The 7,081-nt window shown below is 37.8% G+C and overlaps 1 long non-coding RNA gene across 1 annotated transcript; it reads left to right on the top strand.

Moving 5' to 3' along the window:
* Nucleotides 1–2,404: 2,404 nt before the first annotated feature.
* On the top strand, nt 2,405–3,907 carry LOC110934952. The gene is made up of 3 exons (XR_002588744.1): nt 2,405–2,524; nt 3,040–3,093; nt 3,609–3,907. It is a non-coding gene; the product is annotated as an uncharacterized LOC110934952 (long non-coding RNA).
* The last annotated feature ends 3,174 nt before the right edge of the window (nt 3,908–7,081 follow it).

The following is a 7,081-nucleotide window of genomic DNA, read 5'->3' as shown; positions in this document are numbered from 1 at the left end:
TGTGATGAATCTGCGATCGTATCTTGCTAGACCAAGAAATTGTTGTATCCTCGAAGGAATCTTTGGGGTCGATCAGTTTCTAACAAAATGGGTCTTAGCGAGATCCACGTGCATTCCCCCTTCGTTGATTAAATGCCCCAAAAAGGTACCTCTCGAATCCAGAAGTTACATTTATCAAGACTTCGCGCGGTATGGCTCCTCCCTCAGGAGCTCTCAAATAAGATATAAAGCTGCCCATGATGTTCTTTTCCCCTGGAAAGGATTCACGTGATCCATAAAGCTGCTGGTGTGATGATTACCCCAAAGGTCGTGGAATACAAAGTCGTATGGCCGAATTGCGTCTGATAGGCCGCTTTAAGAACATTCTCCCCTTGGACTTCCATCTGATAATAGTTCGCTCGTAAATCAGTCCTCGAATGAAAGCTCGTCCCTTGCAACTAGTCGACAGGTTGTCAATACATGGTCGAGGCAAACGGTTCTCGACTGTCGCCTTGATGAGTTCTCGATAATCTGTACACATACAAAAAGGCTTATCTTCACGGATATAACTGGGGCTTCCCGAAGCAAAGAAAAAAAACTAGGTCCGATAAAACTCCTATCCAACAGTTCTGGTAGTATCTTAGACAGTTCTTGCAACCCTCCTGATGCGAGACGGTAAGAGTACGAGTATTCAGAGCTGCCCCTGGCGTGAGATCAACTGAGATTCTGACTAACAGTTGTGGAAGTAAACCAGAAAGTTCCTCGAATTGCACACTGAGATGAGTCACAAACAATTGGTGGATCCTCGATCCTATTTTCCTTAGCCTTATCATCAGAATTGGTGGATCCTCTGACGCTTTAGAACAGACAACGGTCCTCCACTAGGGAGAAGGATACGCAAAATCTTCTCCTCACAGGGTATATCTACGCGATCTCTGGATAACCAATCCACACTAACTACTGCATTAAGACCATCAAGGATAGTAGTAGGAAGGTCGATGTCGAACACTTGTCCCATGAGGTCGAGTTTGCATCCCAACAAACATATGAGGTTCCATTTCTCTTGTCATTAGCTGATTCCACAACAGGTTTGGTTTCAAGAAGCGTCAGGGTTAACCAGAACCGAGACGAAGCGATTTGCTACCCATACAAGCTACCACACTGCTACTATCCTGGCGTGGCCCACGCCAATCCTAAATGCCCTTCCACAAGCACCACTACCAGTGTCGTTACAGTTACGTGGATTCCCAACACTGTCATCGTTCTCTTGGTTGTTGTCATTTGACTTAATAACAGTCAACCCTTGTCAAAGTCACCTTTGTTTCCATACAGTAGGCTACGATTATGAGTACCTTGATGTTGTCGAGACTGTTGCCTCTAATGTCGTTTCTTGAAACGAAGCCATACGATCTTCCACCAAAAGGGTCCATCTTTTCACATTCCGTGCCACGTTCTAAGGCGCTACTCATTATGCTGGCAGTTACACATTCCACACCATGGTCAATGGTCATCGTTTATGTCCCGATTAATTCGTAAAAGTTGACTCCCATAAGTCGCTGACTAGGGTTAAGGATTTGATTGGAGTCAAATCGCTGAGGTTCGTTACCGGTAACTAGGGTCGTTCAAATGCTGAAGTCAGTAAAGTACTACGTTTACCCTCTTGTCCATCGTTCTTGCAAGTTCACTGAGTAATACACGGTATGTTGCGATAGTGTTGCAGAAGTGATCGCACTTCGGGATATAAGACGTCAATACGTTAAGTTCCAGCAAACGAAGAAAGGTGAGAAAGATATAGATCAATCATTGTCGTTGCAACATCCAACTCAGGGATGTTCATACAAGCGCCTAACATTCTTCACAGTTCGCTAGGAGTTCAGCTGGGTGTTCAGGTAGTACTCGATAGCATCGAGATTTGAAAGGATTCAGGAGAAGTGAAAAGATCGTGTTCGAGTAGGAGACAATCACTACTACGACTCCTATAGACTGTTGTGTTTCACATCGATTAAACAATAGAACGGAACCCCTTTTTCACTTGTTAAGCCTCACCGGGACTCGCATGCACCCCACTTTATTATTAAGTGTGCACCCACAATAATATTGCGATTTGCATGCTCATCTCAGTTCCTCCTAACTCATGTCAAATGGTTCCTCAAACTCGAATGCTAAACAGAGGTTATAAAAATGATAAGATCACAAGAATCTAATGTAACACCCCAAAAATGTTAGTACGGTAATAAATGAAAATAAACAAAGAACTTAACATAGTCAATGAAATGTGACAAAACGGTAGTTAGTTTATGAGAAAGCCTAAGTTAAACACTCTTTCTAAGTGGGAGGGTTTAATGTGTAAATAATAAACAAAAGGGTTTAAACTAATAAATCAAAAGAAAACACCCATATCTGGGTGTTTGGTCGATCGAACAAAAGAGCAGGGAAAGAGGGTGAAAACCCTAGCTTCATGAATCAAGCAATTGAATGCTTAAATCAAAAGAAAATCTGATGCATGAGCTCAAATTTCGAATAGCAAGTTCCAATTTGTGAAGTGGTAAGCTTAATTTTCTGAAATTATGATTTGTAGAATGAGGGGTTCAACCCAATCTTTATTTCTTGTATCAAAGGTGGGAAATCTGAGTTAGAATCGTCTTCTAGAACAAGAATCATGTTGATTTTAGGTTGTATGAAGGATTGTAGAGAAAACCCACTTTGTGAAAATTGTGTTATGAATAGGATGATCATAGGGATTATAATCATATGTAATCTTGATGTATGATCTTGCTTATAATACTTGAATGCTAGATAAATTGATGTAAAATTAGAGAATTGTAAGAACTTGATTGATTATTGATGACATACAAGATGAACTAGTAAAGTCATGCTTTGAATGCTTGTACATTATGCTTTATTAATGTAACGCACACTAAGTGTTTGATGAAATGCTTAAGAGAATAAATGTGTAAAAATCTGAAAAGTTAGTGATAATATTGTCACTTGAAAATGAAAAATTTATGTAAATGATGAAATAAAAGTGTTGGGCTAAATGAATGAATGCGTTTAATGTAGGCGTGAAAGAAGAAGGCTCAAACACTAAGAAAATGGGAGGCTCGCAAGATCGAGGTACGTTAGTGTACACCCTATTTCTATTATGTTGTTATATGCATAATAATCTAAATCGTATTGTGTTGTTATGGTAAAATTTTGATGTATGAAATCTATGGTGATTTGGAAGTGAAAGTAAGATCCGTCATAACGGATGGTGAGAAATGATTAAGTTACGAAAGGGAAGGCATTATACCCGGCTCTTCCTAGTCGAACCGGGTATGGAAAGTGATGTACTACGAATGAAAATCTACTCAATCCGTCTCTCTCGGATTGAGGTGTAAGTGTAAGAATATGCTCGTTCGTTATAAACGAATCGAATGAAAGTTATGTTAAAGATGCTAGAACCCGTCGCGAGCGGGTATGCTAAGAGAAGGACGTGTGGTCTCTTCATTGAGGCGAGAATGTAATGAGCCGTCCAACGGTTAGTAATGTAAATGAATGATGTAAAATTTTGGGCTAGAGACGAATCGATTTATTAGTTATTAGTGTTAGTGACGGAATACTAACTTATTTGTTTATGTTGAATGTAGATAAATCCTCAATCCAGGCGGTCGGACGACTTGGAGCGAGCACATGCACACTTAATGAGCATTAAGCGCTTCCGCTATTTCGTATTAATGTTTTGGGTCAAAAAGCTTGTTTTGTATGTCCTTGTCAGTAGTTGCACTTTTTAACACTTGATGTTATGGTTTTTAAGTCGTGTTTAGTCGAACGGGTTGTAGAAGTATTTGTTTTGATAATGGTTAAAACAGGGATATGCTCGTCTTATGGACGGGTCATGCCCAAATTTTGTTAAAAATTGTGCATTAATGATATTAGTATCGTTACCTTAAATTGTGAAAAGTTTGGACATCTAAAAGTTTATGTTTCTAGCGTCTTTTGGATGTCATTTCTATTAGACGCAAATGCGGGCCTTACAAGTTGGTATCAGAGCCAAGGTTTGAGGGATTCGAGCATATGAGGTGATGCTTGAACTCAAACCGACGGCTCGTTCAAAAGTGTGCTCGCTCCAAGATCGCCAATGAGGTAACAATTTAAGCTTTTGGTAAACGCAAGTATGTGTAATGTGCTTGTAAAGTTAAGTTAAGTATGTGAAGGGGTAATTATGGAGGGCAAAAAAAAATGCTGAGTTCTAGGGACCGTACGGCTGGAAACGGACCCGAAAAAGAGTTAAAACACTTAAAATGGAAGCAGCAGCGGATTAACAAACGGCAGGCCGTCGCCGACGGCTGGGTGCCCGTCGCCGACGCCACCCCCTCCAGGGCCGACGCCCTATCTGTCTGCCGACGGAAACAAGTGGCCGACGCCACATTATGAGGCCCGTCGCCGACGGACCATTAGCCGTCGCCGACGGGTTGTGCAAAACTGGTCCGCTATATTTTTTTGTTTTTCACATTTTGAGTTGCCGGATTATCCGAAAGCCTAATTAATGACTATGCAAGGTCCATATAAGGCCTAATAGATGTATGTAATCACAATTAGTGGTTACAATAAGAATGGATTCGTAAGAGTCGGAAGTGATGAATCGAACAAGATAAGAGTTATGAAATTTAAAAGATCAAAAAAAAAAAAAATTGAAATGTAAGAATGTGAATTAAATAAATGCAGACTAATGAACTATGATATAATGAAAGGCATGTAATGGTGTTAAAAAGAACGACACGAAATAAATGATGAAACGTAGAGAATTAAAAACTTGAAATGCATGATTACAAATGTTGTAATCAAAGGTTGAAGTATGTGTTATATTGAAAGCTTGTGAATTATGTGTTATATTGAAAGCTTGTGAATTATAATTTAAGTTCTCGTACTTCTCATAAATACCCGTTTTATGTTCTTGTCAAGTTATTAGAAGATATAATAAGTTATGTAAAGTTACGTAGACCATTGGCGATAAAGTAAAATTTATAAAAGTCGAATGTAACGGTATGGAATGGCATGAAATGAATGACGAATGTATAAAGTGGAGTTGGAAACGTATGATAATGAATAATGAAGGAAGTAAATGTAGACTAAAGTACTTGAATATGCGAAGGAACCTGAATTGTTAATAAATGAATATAAAAAAAAATGATGAGATTAGTGGTGAAAATAATTTGAAGAATGTGAGTTAGATGGAATTCGTATGAGAATTCGGATAAATGTATGCTTTGATCAGAATTATGCATTAGAGGCTAGTACCCTGTGTTTGGAATGGTGTGATACTTATGCGTATATAATGAGTTGCTTTAGTATGATTAAGAGGCGAATATGTGCTAAATGTGAATCATACGAGCTTATTAGTAAAGGATATGTTGAAATTATGTTATATAGTTGCTTTGAATGAAATTTGCTATTTGTATAATCATGGAGCATTAGCATGTGAAAGTACGTGTATGTGAATGTATATGTGCATTGTTTAGAGGATCACGTGAACTGTACATGTCATACAATACGAGTATGAAATAAGTAGGATATTATTATTATGACCTACCATATTTAGATGAATTACGTGTTATGCTTGATGATAGTTTAGTTGTATGGAATTGAAATGAGATAACTATTAACGAATGTCTCATTTATATGAAATTCTACTAACGAAAGTCGATTAACGTATGAATAGAAAGAAAGTGAACAGTCGTATGTATGCTCCTATAAGCTAATGGTAATATGAACGTAATGATATGTAAGGATGGAAATCTTGTCAATTGACTTGAGCATGGATGGCAAAAAGGGTTGAGAGGAAGTAATAAGGTAAGCATGAACACGGACGCTAAAGGAAGGTGAATTCGCAATCACTTCGAATTTATTTATATGAAGATGTATACATGTTCGAATATTTGAAATTAAGTGGAACGTATAAATAAATGAGAACCTGGTAATGTTAATGAAAGGTATGGAAAGGATATTAGTTCAGATGTTAGCTAAAGACGTTTTGTAAGTATGTTCGAATTGAAGGTATGTACAACACATACTACAATACTGATATACAAAAAGTACTGGGTGGTGGTTGACCTTAAAGGGTTATATTGTAGAAGTCAGTAAATAATAATTACTTACAAATGCTGGAAGTATTACGTAAGAAATACAACGTGTAATGTAGGATACGCGCTACATGAATTAGGACATGGAATTAATTGTTAGGACCCAACACTTGAAGTTGAATGTAGAAGATTAATACGAAAACGTTTCATAAGAAATGACATGGTAAATGATACGGCAGAAGAAAGAAAGGTACGGAGGAAAATGTTTGAATCTGAGAAATGGATTCAACCATGCAAGGAATGAAAGGATGGATCTATAAGCAAACACGGATCAAACCAGTAAGAGTGAGAGGTAATAAATTAAAAGTTCGAATCTGTAAGTGAAGACGGATTAAACAAGTAAGAATAAAAACTAAGTACCAAACTCAAATAAGTCAAATAGGTCAAATGGCGATCGCCATTTGAACCCGGTATTTAATGTTCGATTTATCAAGTTTATTACTTATAGGTGAGCATAATGTATAGGCATGCATTGTCACAGTTTGGAAAGTATTAACCGTCGTAAGGTATGAATAACGAGTCAAGGGATTTGACCCGCGCCAGGTACGTATAAAAAGATCATATTTTTAATAGGAGCTTAGGGCTCGACTAGAGAATGATGTGTCAGAATAGGATAACTGATACCCATATGTAAGAATGTATTTACAATTAGACTTCCGAAAAGTCAAACGAAGTAAATGAAGTCCTTGCAATTATGCAAGTATAAGGTACGAACGTGTACCTCGATGCGACCACAATAAGTAAGGGGGTGTTAGTCTGACCTTGAAAGGTCAAACTGTGAAAGTTGACGAAATAACCAATAAAATGAAAGGATAGTATGTAAGAAATGGAATGTATGATATGTTTTAGCATGTACGCAAGAAAATTGTGAAAGAGACAATCGGCGAACAAACACCCTGTAGGATGCAAATATGAAAGGTTATGTGCTAACTATTATTTATAGATAAATATGATGGAATTCTTAGTGAGGTGATAGTATG

This window comes from Helianthus annuus, chromosome 4, assembly GCF_002127325.2.
Source record: "Helianthus annuus cultivar XRQ/B chromosome 4, HanXRQr2.0-SUNRISE, whole genome shotgun sequence".
Classification (NCBI taxonomy): Eukaryota; Viridiplantae; Streptophyta; class Magnoliopsida; order Asterales; family Asteraceae; genus Helianthus; species Helianthus annuus.
This window is presented reverse-complemented; position numbering and strand designations above follow the sequence as displayed.